The sequence below is a fragment of the Aptenodytes forsteri genome, unplaced genomic scaffold (genome assembly GCF_000699145.1).
Source record: "Aptenodytes forsteri isolate BGI_AS27 unplaced genomic scaffold, ASM69914v1 Scaffold326, whole genome shotgun sequence".
NCBI lineage: Eukaryota > Metazoa > Chordata > Aves > Sphenisciformes > Spheniscidae > Aptenodytes > Aptenodytes forsteri.
Window position 1 is genome coordinate 811,307 of NW_008795677.1, and position 16,888 is coordinate 828,194.

A 16,888-nucleotide genomic window follows, 5' to 3' on the forward strand; every position below is an offset into this window, starting at 1 on the left:
AAGCCTGGTTTTCTCCCTTTCCCCCTTCAAATCTAGTTTAAAGCTCTTTCAATGAGCCCTGCTAACTCCTGTGCAAAGATCCTTTTCCCGCTTTGAGACAGGTATACCCTATCTGTCACCGGCAGCCCTGGTGTCCTGTAGACCAACCCATGATCAAAAACCCCAAAATTCTGCTGGTGACACCAGTCTCGGAGTCAGCTATTGATCTGCTGGGTCTTCTTGTTTCTTCCCTCATCATACCCTGCAACTGGAAGGACAGAGGAGAACACTACTTGTGCTCCTGATCCCTTAACCAGTCATCCCAAGGCCCTGAGCCAAGAAGATTTTACTTTTTTTGTATGATTTGCATTTAATGATGTCCAAAATGAACAGACAGAAGAAACCAACAGAATGATTGTAAGAACGCAGACTGGATTTTACTCAAATGTTGGGGACCTTTAAACAGTTCTTAAAAGCATGCATTCACACGGTGCAGCCAGCTGGCGATTCACTCACTTCGCTCTTCTGAGAGAAGTGACTTCGAAAAGAAAGAGCAGCATTAGTAGAAGTCTGAAACTGCTGCATTGTCCCAGCGAGCCACACTGGCACGAGTGAAAACAACTTTAAACAGTCCCTAGAGAACAAAAAGTAGTTATCATTTATATGAATTTTGCCTATTTCTGGGTTAAATACCCTCATCGGGTCAGAGGAGATAAATCTCCACTTTTAAAAATAATATATATTATGTTTTATATATTGTATAAAAATATAGGCACAATTATATATAGTCATTTTACATATATTATATATTATATATTTTAGATTTTATATAAACAGTACTGCTGAAATTGAGTAGTATGCTGTAAAACTCTTCTGTACCGATGTAAACAGAAAGGCCCAGAGAGCCAGTAAGCGCAAGTTCGGTCACCTAGTCACCTACAGCTGTTTGCCAACCAATCTTCACCTGACATTTAACTCTGTTTACTGTGTGTCCCATCATCTCTCCTCTGTATCACCTCTTTTATTCTGCTCTTCTGTCCAGTGCTGCATCTTGTACCACCTCCCTAATATATCTTCATGCAAAACCTACATTTGCCTTAACAGGAAAACCTGAATGCACTTTTCATTCTGAATCTCCTCCTTACTACCTCCTCCTGTCCCTACAGCTGTGTATTTTCCTTTGGGACTCAAACTTGCAAATTTTTACAACCGATAGTCAGCCACGTCTCCCTTCAACCCTTCCTCTTTTTGGACCATAATTTGGTTTTGGCAACAACTCTACGTGCAAGACCTGAGCATATTTAAAAGCAGAACAATAAGGCTGCTTTTGAGACTGACCACTTTCGTTCCCTGTTGCCTCAGTCCCGGTTTCCCACTTCTGGCTGCAATGCTGTTACTTCCTCCCGGAACTCTTCTCTCCCCTCATCTGGCACCTCAAACCAGCTGCTCCCCACCACTTTTACCGGTGACCCTCCTGGAGTCCCTTAATTGACTTGTCATTTTTTGCATGACGTTTATACGCGCTACGTTTTGAAAGCTCTTCACATTTTGTCCTCGCAGCCCTTTGCTCTCCGCATTTTCCCCTTCCATCTCTAGAGAAATGGACATCCTCCATCTCACATGCTGGGAACTCTTCCTTTACTTCACTGCCCTCCTTTCATTTTTGCTTCTCATTTTTAGACTGCATGCCCTCTACCTCTGTTTTTTTTTAATTTCTGCTGCTAAATGTCCGAGCGCATACAGTATTTCTCATTTTGTCCTAGCTTCTATTTTCTGCTGGTTTGTTTAAATTTTTTTAGGTTTCTCAGTCATGATTCACATTTTAGTAGTTCAGACATTAAACACGGCAAGTTACATTCCAGAGTGTGCAGGCTTACTCCACTTACTCTCAGCAGGAGTTAAAGCAGAGCACGCATGTAAGCGGACCAAAAGCACTTAGGCTGCTTTAGCACCACACATTTCAGCCAAATGGCAGCTTCCGTTTTTCAGATTTTACAGAGGGATATGTAACAATTCAGCAATTGGAGTTTCGGGGTGCTTACCACCTTTTTGCATCGTACAATTTGACAGGTGTGGAGAATGAGATTAAAGGAGAGCAATTTGAAGAAAACTCTAAATGCCTCTTACACCGAGCTTCTGAAACTAATACTGAAATAATTCGTAATTGGAAGAAAACTCTAAATGCCCCTTACACTGAGCTGAAACTAATACTGAAATAATTCGTAATTACAAAATGCTGCTGAATCAGCACTTTAGTTCCACAAAGCATCTGTCTGAAAGCCTTTCTACACATCCCCTTGTGCTAATAGGTGTGAAAGCTATTAGATGTGTTCACAAAAATCACAAATTTGGTTCCCCGATTCAGTCAGAAGTGCCTGAAGTAAAAGGAGTACATGCAGCACAAGTGAGTCAGCACGTACAGCTACTGGAAATGACAGCTTCATCCCACGCAGGGGACGCTTCAAACTTGGTGAGCAGCTTAATGACTGCTTGCTTTTAAATGGATCTTGATAAATTTGTTAGATTTGTGTAACGCAGCCATCTGATGGCTGTGTTATATTAAGTATAGAGGTTTTGTTTTCCAGTCCTATGTTCCAACGAGTCAGAACTAAGAGAAGTCGGTCTGCGAAACACTAAATCCTTGAGTGCTTCCTCCCACATATTTTCACAAACCCTGTTTATACCACCAACACTGAAAATGAGTGTTACATAACTGCTCCTGAATGAATAGCTCTAAACCATAATTAGGGAAATATTTTTTCCGTTTCTTAACTAATTTCCTGCAGAAAGTTGCAGTAAGTTTGCAGGAAACCAGTATTGGGAAAAAAAAATTCTTAGGAATGGAAAGTAAGTTCAGAAAAATACATCATATGTAAGAGAGGCCTGGAATTTCGGGCATCGACTCAGCAGTCTAACAAGCACTAAAGCATCTACTTGCCCTCAAATACTTTACTGGAGAGGGATGGGCTTAAGTCCGTACTTGAATGCCTTGCTGAACTCCAGTCCTACAGACCCCATCTTTAAAAGAGGAGTAGTTCAACCCATTAAATCCGTTAAGAGCATTATAAACTCTGAACAGACTCTTGTTTGACAATTAAAATTTTGAAGGCACCTTCAAGTATCTGGGTTGCTAAAGCAATGCTGCGAGATGATGTTCATTTTCTCTCCAAATGTTGATTAAACAATATTGTCTAATAGTAAAAAGAAAAAAAAAAATGCAGCTTACTATAAACCCCCGAACCACTGTCAGCTACAGTAATATGTAAACTATGGTAGCAAATGATTTTTTAACTTGAAATAAATCATGACCTACTGACTGACACTAGCTAATTTTAATATAAATGAGTAATTACTACATGTAAGACACCAAGTCATGATGACTGCCTAGGATATCCACCTGGCTTGGACAGACATTTACCGATTTTGAAGCTGCTGCAAAGAACAAAGAACAAACTCTGACTTTAAGTTCTTCACTTTGGCAATGTTCATTTTTAGAAAGCATGACAATGATCACCACCTTTTGCCTTGACGTCATTTCTAGAAGAAGATGTCGCATTAACTGTTTGGGAGGAAGAAACTTTTTTATTTTTTCATTTTTTTTTAAACAGAAGATGACCAGTGAGGATGTTCAGTTCACTGACAGCTTAGTGATGCTAGAGTATTCCATATTTACTAGAAAGACATTCCATTGTGCAGAAAAGGTCAACAACTTTTATTTCTAACATTTCCTGTAGTCACTGTTAGTTTAAAACTACACATTACACGTGACTTATTCTACCAGAGACTAAGGGCTTCTTTTATGCAAATCCACTTGAAACCACTGACATTTATCTTAATAAAAGCTCATGGACTTCCGAACCACTGTCAGCTACAGTAATATGTAAACTATGGTAGCAAATGATTTTTTAACTTGAAATAAATCATGACCTACTGACTGACACTAGCTAATTTTAATATAAATGAGTAATTACTACATGTAAGACACCAAGTCATGATGACTGCCTAGGATATCCACCTGGCTTGGACAGACATGAGAAAGTTACCGATTTTGAAGCTGCTGCAAAGAACAACTTCTGAACTCTGACTTTAAGTTCTTCACTTTGGCAATGTTCATTTTTAGAAAGCATGACAATGATCACCACCTTTTGCCTTGACGTCATTTCTAGAAGAAGATGTCGCATTAACTGTTTGGGAGGAAGAAACTTTTTTATTTTTTCATTTTTTTTTAAACAGAAGATGACCAGTGAGGATGTTCAGTTCACTGACAGCTTAGTGATGCTAGAGTATTCCATATTTACTAGAAAGACATTCCATTGTGCAGAAAAGGTCAACAACTTTTATTTCTAACATTTCCTGTAGTCACTGTTAGTTTAAAACTACACATTACACATGACTTATTCTACCAGAGACTAAGGGCTTCTTTTATGCAAATCCACTTGAAACCACTGACATTTATCTTAATAAAAGCTCATGGACTTTAACCCCCTAGGAAGAAACAACTATAGAACTAGAATCGAGTCCAAAAAGAACAAAAAGAATGGTTTGGCAACTATCAGGATGACTCAGAGGAAATTTATTAAGCACATCAAAGCCGAAGCTTTTCATCACAAAAAGAAATGCTAAGAATACATAAGCGCATGCCTACAGGAATATGTCTTCAAAAATAACAGTAGGCTGTACTAGTACTACGGGACTAAAGATACTATTGCATTAATAAAAATATCCTAATGACTAAACCTCAGTATTTACCAAATAGTAAGTCATAAGTAAAGCAGGTATTTATTGCTACATGGCCCATAAAAAGCTAAAACAGTAATAATAATAAACTCAAAAAGGAGCTCCACATTAAATAGTAATTTGATTATCTTCCTTCCTGTCCTGGTTTCGGCAGGGATTAACTTATTTTAAAAGAAAGAAGTGGTTTATGACTAACCCACCATATTATTTTTTCTGCTCAGCCAAGTTGCTAAGTCTTTGCTCGTCAGAATAACACATCTTCACACATGTGCATGAATAGGTTTTAACCATCTGAAGCTTTGTATTACAGCAGTCTTTTGATACCAGGGTTCTGATGCCGTGACCTCCAAGCTACATGAGTATGGTCTTATTTTGAAAGCAGATCATCTTGACGTTATTTTTAGAATCACTTTCTTGTAACTCAATTCACTGAGTTTGTAAAAGCGATTTAAAAAAAAAAAAAGTCTTGCAAACACATACTACTAAAAGATAGTACCCAAACGGAGTCTTTTCTCATAAAAAAATGAATCTCAGAGGATTAATGTTCAAGTACCACCACAGTAATTTCAGTCAACACCAACTGGTGAATCCTTTATTGATAGTTAGTGGGGCTAATTTGTATTAATCTCGAGTTCTGTCCCTGAGTTTGAATAGATCTCTTATTCTTTCCGTTTGATTTTCTAGCGACAATGCAAACCCACCGTAATCGACACAAAAGCCTCTAATACTTGAAACAAAGGATAAATGCCCAAATCCTCCAAGTGTTTTGCCTCCTAATTCCTATTTGTCCTATTTCAGTATGACATTCACACCTAAATAGCTTGCCTGACTCAAAGTCGCCATCATTTCACTCTTTCTATAGACGGTCAATGACGATGCTCCCAGGCAAGTAAGTCTGAGGATTTGTTTTTTTTTTTTAAATTAAGGTAGGATAAAATAAACAGGATTTTTAAAGTCAGCCACAAACAGAAGTAAAAGCAAGCACTACCAGGTATTTAAACTTTTCCTTTTGACAAATTTCTGGGGTTTAGTGTGCAAACAAGCTCTCTTCCTTAAATGTGTGCTTTCATCAGCTTCTGCACTCTCTGCCCTACATTATATCCAGAAGATAATCAAAGGACCTGTATGGAAAGCATATGGAAATCCTGTATCAGATTAAGGCATCTAGTGCTGCAAGCAGGAAATCCCATGAGGCAAGCTAGCCTCTTCAATAGTCGGTGGTTGCAGGGAACCTGCCTAAAGGTCTTAAGCTCTTCCCCCACCGTTAGGGCAACTAACACTTGGGTATTTGCACGTGCAGTGTTAATTCCCAAGCTGCTAGCCTTTTCCCTAGCTAGTGAGCTTCTTGGGAAACACTATAAAACTGGGTTTTAGCAAAACTAACAGGGTAAGTAAATCATTCTCTGCCTCAGGAAAACAAAAAGATCCTAGACTACATGGAGCGTGAGAGAGAGCAAGCGAGCTGTGAGGAAAAGCTGTCAAAAGGAGAAAACCCCAATAATCCTACTATGTAAAAGAACACTTGACATTTCAGTTTCTCATGGTGTCAGGTTCATCCCTGGTACAACTTCAGCATTAAAGAGATGATCAATCTTTTAAAACCACACGCAGCTTTCAGGGATAAAATAAACGCAGTCAATAGGCCATTCTAGATAATGAATGTTTATCCCTCGTTTCCATAAATAAAGATCCCAGGGAAGACACTCTAATATTCCGGAAAGTCCAAATGCTGGCACAGCGACTAATATTAGCTATCTGAAAGGGTAAAACTGGAATAGCATTGATATTAGCTGTCTGAAAAGGTAAAACCGGAATCTTTTAAATGGTAATCATTGCCCAGTATTTTACTGATACTACAAAAGACAACCAAAGTATTCAACATAATTGGTAAATTATTGAAGGTGATTAGCCTGATGATTTAGAGAAAGTAAGTATATAGGAAAATATTTACAGCAACATGATTTGTTCAGAATATCCACATTGTCACTCTAAGTCAGGAATTGTACTCTTCTGATTAGAGACGGTATGTTTGAGGTATTCTATTGCCAAACCCTGATCACTGATGCAAGTACGTCTTTGAAAATCACAGCACAGGGCTCTGGCAAACAAAGCAAATACCCTCGACACCCCCCGCCCGTGCAGCCCAAACCACACCTAAACAACAACAATAAAACGTAATTGGGAGTCAAATGGAAGAATTTTAATTTTCTCCGCAGAAAAACCCTCGACTAGATAGAGGTTATTTCCAACAAGAAAGACGGGTGTTTCGTTCAATTCCCATTCCCTCTAAGTATCAGCCTCTGGTATTGTCATTGTTTTTTCTAGGATCTGCTGCGTATCTGAAAAAGTTATTTAGTGGAAATACTTTAAATTATGAATGTTATGCACCACTACTATTAAACAACCAAATTTAACGTGGTTTCCATGGTACAGCTGAATATTCTGCTTACCATATACATTTTTCCACTAACTGAATCTACTGTAGAGAAAAACCTTTCTCTTCTGCAACTGAGGTAAGGGAACTGGAAGAGGGAAATAACCCAGCCTCCAGTTGTGTTATTTAATTAAAACTGCCAGTTCTAATTAAATTGCTGGCAAAGCACTGGGGGAATAGTACCACTGTTACACCAACTTTATAAAACCGAAATTCATTACTCATAAAAGGTATTTGCCCGTAGCCCTTTCAGCTAATTCCAAGAGCTCACAGCCAGTACGCGTATTCAACAGCTCTGGGAGATGGAAAGGCTTTGTAGTTCAGCATAGAAAAAGGACCACAGCACTTGCACTTTGCTTCCAAAACATCCATGAGAAGTGACACAGAAAGCATTGATAATGCACAAAAGCAAATCTCAGCGATTTCTGCTTCTTCCCAATACAGCTCATCAGTTTCCAAACCAAATCTGCATTTTAGTGCTTTCCACCACCTGACACACCGCTGGACGTGTTCCAATTTCGAGGGCAGAGAAACCCGTGGCAGTATTTTTTCAGCTGCCTATGGCCTTTGAGAGAAAGAGTCTGTGACAGGAAGGTAGCTTATAAAATAAACTCTTCAGAATAATTTGTTAACAGATTTTTTCCTAAGACTTCTAATGAGTGCTATGGGGGAAGGGGGAGAACTGATTAAAGCCAATCTACAGATTCATTCCTAGTGATGAGGGCATATGCTATGATCCTGGCCCCTAATCTGAAAATACGCCCTGAAAGACACCTCTTTTTACAAGTCCCCTCACAGACAGTGTAATAATGGGGTGTGGCAAGATACTTGCTTTCTTCTCCTCTTTAAAAAAAAATAAATACAGGGGTATTGTAAGATTTTAGTTTTCTGTCTTCCCTCTTCCCCTTTTCAGCCGCACACACACCTGTTTTTTTTTTATTTTCTCTTCATCACCAATACCCCTAGAGAGAGGGGGGAGACTAGTTAGGTGTCTTTTAGCCAACCTTTCTTAATTAGAAATAGCTGAAGATATAATAAGGACAGAGTTGCCACTGAACCAACATGTGCACAAAACCTTGCCAGGACAACAGAGAAAGCTCGGTAGGTGAGGGAAACTTCATACTGATTTCTTTAAAATCGGTCCCCTCCAAGACAAATTACTGCTGTATCACACCGGGATCCTCTGCAGACATCAGGTGCAAAAACGGGCAGGGTCAATTTAATTTAAAGTTTCTCTTTTTACTTGGGATTTTCTCATAAGCTTCTTACTAAGATCAAACCGTTTGCCATTTACTCTGCTGTCTTCTCACATGGTGGAAACCACTCAGCAACCTTCCCTCTTACCCAAGAGTTCCTAGTTTAAGGCACCTGGGATGCGGTGCTCGCCTTCCGTTGAAGATCTAAACATCCTCCAAGCAAGGCTGCAGCTGCAGACAGAGCAGGATACCAGCTGAACACCACTTCTGTCACATCTCTGCTGGTCAGAATAACGCGAGTCCTTAAGGCCCAGCCAAGGAGGTTTGGGCCAGACACAAAGATGACTTACTGCGCCATTGCTAACTCAGAAAATCACTACCTAAACCAGCCCCCTAAACCTAGAGACGACCAGGTGCCTCCCTACTTGTACAGTGGCAGAATTTAAAAGTTCAAACAAGGACTGAGGCACCAAGAAGCCCCCACCTCCTGCCTAATGCTCACACCCCTCTAGAAACTGGTACTGAAGCCACCTCATGAATCTGATCCACTTTCAGTTCTCTAGAGCACATTTAACACCTACCAACTTTTAAAATGTCGTTGTGAATGTTTTCACTTTTTTTTGCTTTGGTATTTCAGCTATTAACAGCTAGGGCACTCCCAAAGGAAGAGAGGCTTTACTGTCCTCTTTAGATCAAACGCATTCACAGCTCTATACCAATGAGTAGAAAGGCGCTGTTTGAGCTGGGCTTTTCCCGGTGTTCCACCAAAAGCGCAATCACCATGGAGGTTAAGAGAAACACCAAGCAAGAGGCAAAAAATATTTTGTTGCTGATGACAGTTGACTTTTACTTAAGAAACAGAGATATCTCTGCTGCTGCTTCCCCCCCCCGCCTCAGGGCTACATATTGAACTTTGTACTAACCAGTATAAAGAGGGAAAAAACCCACCCCCACCTAATGAGGTCCTGAGGACCAGAACCCAAACATGTTCTCTTAAGCATCCAAACCATGGAGCCACAAGCTGTTATACCCTTTCCACCTCCAAGACTGTGAGCACTCCTTTCCCTTCCCCCCAGTGTCACAGCTTCAGCTGGATAATGTCCTCATGCCAGCCCTGACTATAACCTCACTGTTTCTCCAGCGAGGCTGGAGAAATTGGCTGGCAGGAACCTCACTCACGCAGTTCAGCAAGGGGAAGTGCAGAGCCCTGCACCCGGGGAGGATCGACCCCAGGCACCAGGACACGCTGGGGGCCGACCGGCTTGGAAAGCAGTTTGCAGAAAAGGACCTGGGGGTCCTGGCGGGCACCAAGCTGAACACAAGTCAACAACGTGCCCTGGCAGGGAGGGCTAACGGCATCCTGGGCTGCCTTAGGAGGAGTGTTGCCAGCAGGTCAAGGGAGGGAATCCTTCCCCTCTACTCCACACTGGTGAGGCCACACCTGGAGTGCTGTGTCCAGTTCTGGGCTCCGCAGTATGAGCGCGCTAAGGAGCTACTAGCAAGAGTGCAGTGAAGGGCCACGAAGATGATGAAGGGACTGGATCATCTCTTCTACGAGGAAAGGCTGAGAGAGCTGGGACTGTTTAGGCTAGAGAAGCAGCAGCCCAGGGATGATTTCTCAATGTGTAGAAATATCTGAAGGGAAGGCGTAAAGAAGATGGAGCCAGGCTCTTTTCAGTGGTGCCCAGTGCCAGGACCAGAGGCAACGGGCACAAACTCAAACACAGGAGGTTCTGTCTGAACAGCAGGGAACACTTTTTCACCGTGAGGGTGACTGAGCACTGGCACAGGTTGCCCAGGGAGATTGTGGAGTCTCCATCTTTGGAGCTATTCAAAAGCCGTCTGAACATGGTCCTAGGCAGCCTGCTCCAGGTAGCCCTGCTTGAGCAGAGGCTGGACCAGATGACCTCCAGAGGTGCCTTCCAGCCTCAGCCATTCTGTGATTCTGTGAGCCCTCAGCATGAAGAAAGCCTAGATGCTGGATATCCCACACCAGCTAACTGTAATGAACATTTGGCTTCAGTGTCTTCAAACACAAGTGTTTCAAATGGAGATCATGATCCTCATTCCTTCAATGAACAGCTGTAGACATTTTCAGAGCAGGTTCCAAAGTCTGGACTGATATTAAACCAAGCTCTTCAATACCAATTTCAAAAGACCCATTTAACGCCACCACAGGAACTATTAAGAGCACATGCATTCCTAAAGCCCTCTCACCTCCTGGTACATCAAGATTCCACTTGTGCAACCTAGTAGATGCTTCCCAAGTATCTTTTTGTGCTTAAGAATGCAAAGAAGTTTCCTGCTTAGGTTATTTTTACTTTACTAACAACACCCTGACTAATCTGCCATGAACTTCCTGCTCTGAGATTGCCGAATTAATTGTAACCACTCCTCACACCTTTACACATCATACCATTTTCTGATTGCTTAGGTAACTACATGTGAAAGAAAGCTATCTACCTGTTAGCTAAACTGTATGTCCATCACGACAAGAATCTCGCTGTCAAGGAGACCAGGATTAGGCTGACAGCAGAAAAACCTTTAACTCCCCAAACTATGGTGTGGACAGATGTTGATTTCTGGCACTTACTGTCACACCTACTGAATACAACATGCAACAGCTGATCGCAAATTCAGCTGACCAGGTTTTCCTCCAGAATCTGCCCCCTTTTTGCTCCTCAGGCAACGTAAAGGGAGAGTGCCTGCAAATAAGCAGAAAATTTCCTTTTAAAAAGGGAGGTCTCCGTTTCCATCTTTGCTCCAAGTGTTCGCTTAAATGAATGTATCAATGATGAGAAAGTATTATACTGAGGAAGCATTAGTACGCTGTGCAGCATCCGTCCAGCCCGGATACACTTAAGGTTAGCTGTCTATCTTTAAAGCACGCTAAGGCTAAAGCAGCTTTCACAATTAGCAAGTCCTAAATAGCTTCCTTGCACCACCCTTCCACTTCTGCCTAACGACTACGACAAACTCCCTTACGCTGTGCAGCAGAATTGAGCGATAGTGCCATGGAAAACATTACTCTGAATTGCCTAACTTCCACATTCTTAAAGTCTGATTCATAAACTGTGTTACTGCTGAACTGTGTGCAAGGTTATTATGCATCATGTATGAACACAGTTGTCTGCAGTCTTCATCCACCCAGCTCCCACATGTACAATGATGCAAGTAAAACCTGTGCTATGCAAGGGAAATAATAAGAATCCAACTGTGGCCTGGAGGTATGATAGAGCGTCAAAATCTTGATTACCACTAGAAATACTAGTAGCGCAATTATCTCCTCCACAACAATGTCCACCGATACTGCACCTTCCTGAATTTAGTCCTGAACAAGGACGAACACTCTTCAAAAGGTAGATTTTTTTAAATTAAGAATTCAGAAGAGCTCTTACTCAGAGAAGAGCTCATAGGCACCTCAGTAAACATACAAAGCCAGATACTCGCACCCTTCCTTGGCAGTGGGCCAGCCACTGTAGTCATTATTCTGGGAGAACTCTCACTGATGGAACAGGTCCACGGCACGCAAATTATGAGTCATGCCACAAAAACTTGGCCCCTGTAGTTGTTTCCCATCTAATTAAAATTCACTCAAACATCCCACAATCTGGCATTTACCATAACAATATCAATATCTGTGTCTGCTGCCAAAAGACTGTTCAGCACCACAAACTGGCTCCAGGGGTAGCACGGACACATAATACTGAAAGAGACACCGAAAATCATCTATTCTGTTGTCTCTCTCCTCAAGGGACCCAGTTACAGGCAGCCAGAAATCAAGCTGCTGCTGCTTTCCCCCTCCCCCCCAAAGAATCAATTGAACCAGCGGTAGTACAGTGTAAAAGAAACACATATGCACAACTAAACTCTTTCCATATATTATAGGCTAGCCTAAAAGATTTATTGAACATGGCTTGCCTTCACTTCTTCCTCCCATAGGGTTTGTAAAAACCCTTCTGTTGCCTTTTATTTTTAATTGGATGTTTTGAAGCAACGTTTAGTTCATTTATCTTCATTGGTTTTATTTCGGCTTTAACTCTCTTGAGAATTTCCTCAATTGCTACTTCTATTTTTAAAATGTAGTCCAAAGATACCAGTGAAGATTTGGTGACCTGTGGAACTGTCAGACACACAGAAATAAGACAACATACTACTGAGCCCAAAGGAGTCAACATGAACATTTTTCTCTCGCAAAAAAGATTCCTTGGGTTTGTCTCTTTATGTGACCTTGTGGATCAGGCTACAACCAAAGCCAGTGTCACTGTCACATAAGATTGTCAGATGGCTGCTAAAATGAAGTTATACTTAAAAGTACTTTGAGGCTTCATATTTGTGCATACGGTTTCTTCAGCATGCACTAACCACTAAGGAAAGAGGTGAAAATACTTGATATTATTGTCTTGAAGAGAAAAAAAATCCAGTCACCATCAGCAGACATACACAGAGTAAAAATAACATTCCTATTGAGAATAAACCTAACCCAACCTTTTTGTCTATAATATAACCAAAGTACAAAAGACTAAGAAGAAAAAACCCCACCTTTAAATCACAAGTTAATAGAGGTTTCTTTTACAAGCCCATGTGCTCACTGAGACAGTCTTGCCTTTAAAAACAGACTAGCGTTCTGCTATTTAAAATTAATATTCTGTGCTATCAGAGAATTCACTAGTAAAGTAGTTAAAATTCCAATCCATGAACACTTCCTGCTTAATGTTAAAAACAGAACAAAACAAAACCCACAAAAAACCCAAAGGCATGGGGATGTTGTGCATACCTAAACACAGAGAGCAATGTGCAGGAACAGGGAGGAGTAGGGAAGGATTAGCCAGCAGGAGTAGGGAAGTGATCATGCCCCTGTACTCGGCCCTGGTGAGGCCCCACCTCGAATACTGTGTTCAGTTTTGGGCCCCTCACTCCAAGAAGGACGTCGAGGTGCTGGAGCGTGTCCAGAGAAGGGCAACGAGGCTGGTGAGGGGTCTGGAGAACAAGTCTGATGAGGAGCGGCTGAGGCAACTGGGGTTGTTTAGCCTGGAGAAAAGGAGGCTGAGGGGAGACCTCATCGCTCTCTACAACTCCCTGAAAGGAGGTTGTAGTGAGGTGGGTGTTGGTCTCTTCTCCCAAGTAACAAGCGATAGGACGAGAGGAAATGGCCTCAAGTTGCGGCAGGGGAGGTTTAGATTGGATGTAAGGAAAAATTTCTTTACTGAAAGAGTGGTGAAACATTGGAAGAGGCTGCCCAGGGAAGTGGTGGAGTCCCCATCCCTGGAGGTATTTAAAAGACGTGTAGATGAGGCGCTTAGGGACATGGTTTAGTGGGCATGGTGGTGTTGGGTCGACGGTTGGACTCGATGATCTTGGAGGTCTTTTCCAACCTCAATGATTCTATGATTCTATGATTCTGAGAGAATTCCAGAGTTTTATATTTTCACCTAGAAACCAGAAAAAAACCCAAAAAACCCCCCAAAAACCCACAAGCTGGTAGTTACACCTTCTGTTCCACGTCCGTGACTATGCTCCCAGTCCTTACACAGGCGAGCGGTAGCCGAAGGTTCAGCCAGCTGGCTGAAGCCGCCGACATTCAGTCACGCTTTGTTTCAAGTAACTTAGAAACACGCTAGGCTGAGGAGGGAGGAAAACTATCTGCTCTGTCTTTTCGACTGAAATGTATGGCTTAAGCGAGCTAGCTAAATCATTTAAAGAGGGGGGAAAGCTTTTTCTAACACTGACATATCTTAAATTCTGTGGATTGCAGGCACATGAACAGTGCTAATGACTCTCACGTCTGAGACACAGGCTGATAGTACATGGGTGTATATACTGCCAGCACTGAAGGCTAGCAAGAAGATACAAACTGGAGAGGAAAAGTAGTGACCTTTCTGCTAGACTGTAAATGCTGTTCTTTAGACCTTTAAAAATCCAGAGGCAAGAAATTGACTCTTCTATTACTAGCAAGTACCTCATTCTGGAGCATAAACATTTCTCATCATCTGCAATGTCCAACTTATGCTACTAATTGAATTCTAAAAATTAGCCCCTGCTATATTTCATTCAAGGTTTTGGACACAGTCGCCCTCATTCCTGACCCCTGGCTGTTCCCAGTCAACCTAGCCTTGAAACGGTCACAGTACGGTCACACTGTGACCATTTCGACAGAGCTGTAAGAGAAACTATGTCAGCATGCAAAAATGTTTAGGTATTGTCACTGCACTAACAGAAACATTAAGGCTTCCCCTTTGCAAGGGCCATGTAAGAACAGAAATACTTTTGCCAGGCTTTCAGAGATACTGTTCCATTTTCTATCACTAGCTATTAATTATTACAGGCCAAGAAAATCACAGTCCATATAGAATAAGAGCACAAAGTCTAGTGAAAAGACCGCTAAAATTTACTGTGCAGTTTCACAGCAAATCAGGTTTAAGTATACCGAAGTTAAGCTTCAGTCTGTTGGGTTTCAGTGCAAAACCAGTAACCTCCTCCGTACGTCTACCACAAAGCGCTCTGTTGTACAATCCATTTGCAACCAGACTGACTTGCTTTCCGCACCCGTGTGAACGGCCTGATGTCCTATACCAGGAAGGAGTCACTATCAATTAATCATTTCTCTACAAAAAGTTCAGGAAAACATTTCTCTCAAAAGGAGAAAGGTATTTCTTAGCTTGAGAAACTGGGATCCAAATAAGATGTGAAAATATTATTGTATTATCAGCAATCAGTGAGCTAGACCGATAGCAAAGCTCTTACATGAAGTGACAGATTTCAGATGCAAGACTTGCGTTTTCCTCTTAATTCTCAAGCTGGAACAGGTTTATAAAAAGCAAAGCACAATTGTGTATCCCATTCCTAGGGCTTCCCTTTCCCAGCTACCTCTACTTTCGTGCATTTAGAAATCTCTGTTCTACGTTTGTAAACTATCCTACACACAAGTTAAAAAAAAAAAAAACAAACCAACCCCACCACTTCACGAGAAGTACTATGGATACAGAGGCAAGCCAAATTCAGATCTGTCCGAAGAGACAGAGTGCTTTAAGGTTCATTAGGAAAGCTACATAAAGACAGTAACAGCAGCACTTGCTTCCTGCTAGTTAAAGGGCTTTTTCAGATTACAATAACAAAGAAGCATATTTTAAGCAAAGTATTCTTCTAGACACTGATTTTTTTTTTTTAATCTAGTTTCTATACAGTCCCTGAAAATACTGGTGATAGGAAGGAAAATAACAGATATGAAATTAAGCAGTTAAGAACTTACGCCTACTTTTGACAAAAATGCTTAAGAGTGTGTTCCATTTTGCAAAATATACTAGCTCTTTACTTCTCCTCTACTAAGAAGATACGAAGCTATTTCCTTTATTATTAAAAAAACGCAAACAAACCAAACCCCCACCCAAACCAAACCAATCCTTTTCTACAGATGACAGCTATTATCCGCATTTCAATGATGGGGAAAAACAAGACATTGAATATTTTATCTATAGCCTTCCACTAGGTAGAAGACAGCAACACAGAGAACTACATTTCAGCAACAGAACACGGAAGTGTTAAGTGCCACGGAACACTTAACCAGAATTTACCTGACGCGGGAAGCATAATATTGTACTAAGGTTTAAATATTAGCAAAATTCCAGGTTGATGGTGTCACTGCTTTCTGTAACAAATTTTCCTCAGTTCAAAACCAACAAATTTAACATTCAGATCTCAAAAAAGAGGCAAGCTGAGCGATAACCTTTGTCTTGCTCACCGCTGTTACAATTAAACACTAACCTGAGCTTTTCCTCTCCTCAACTCTCCAGGGTTTAGCGTAACCCAGAACAGAAAGGAAATCCCATAACTGTTTCAGAGCTTCAGTACTAGATACGAAACAAAACAAACCCCCAAAACCAAAAAACAGGAGCCATTTTCAACCCAGGAACAAGAAAAAAAAAAGACTTTTGCTCCACAGAGGCAATTACTCTCAACTGAGGCAGAATAAGCTATTTGCCAGTAAAGTCTTCTCTCACCATAGTGGAGGTTTGCTGGGAAAAGACTGACTGTCTGTAGTCTCATTTATTTATTTTTTAGCATAGAATGCCATGCTTTCAGAAAGTAATGGATACAGACATCTAGTAATCTCTACCACATAATGATTAACTACAGGAAAAAAAAAAGAAATAAAAGTCAACCTTGAAAATACAAACAAAAACCACACAGAACTGTTTAAGTCTAACCAGAGCATTTGGAAATTGACAGTCCTATCTTCTACTCGTTATTGTCATCTAAATTACATGACATTTTACCCAGTAATAAGGAATGTGATTTTTTCAATCCACTCAGTTAAAGACATAGGTCCATCCCAGTAAGCGTCTAGAAAACACACAACTGTTTAATGCATATGTGCTTTAAAACTAATTGAGTGTATTCTACATGACAGATCTTGAAAAAACAGAGTTCTTAATAGTAGGTATGTTTTATATCCAAAACAAAAAAAGAAAATTTATGCTCCAGTGTGTCATTATGTAGAACGATCATAAATTGCCCTTTGCCAGATCCATTCAATTATGCTCAT

The 16,888-nt window shown here is 41.0% G+C and overlaps 1 protein-coding gene across 10 annotated transcripts in view; it reads right to left on the reverse strand.

The window, feature by feature from the left end:
- Nucleotides 1-16,888, reverse strand: part of CAMK2D (calcium/calmodulin dependent protein kinase II delta) — a 173,084-nt gene that overhangs the window by 118,865 nt on the left and 37,331 nt on the right. The window lies entirely within an intron of this gene.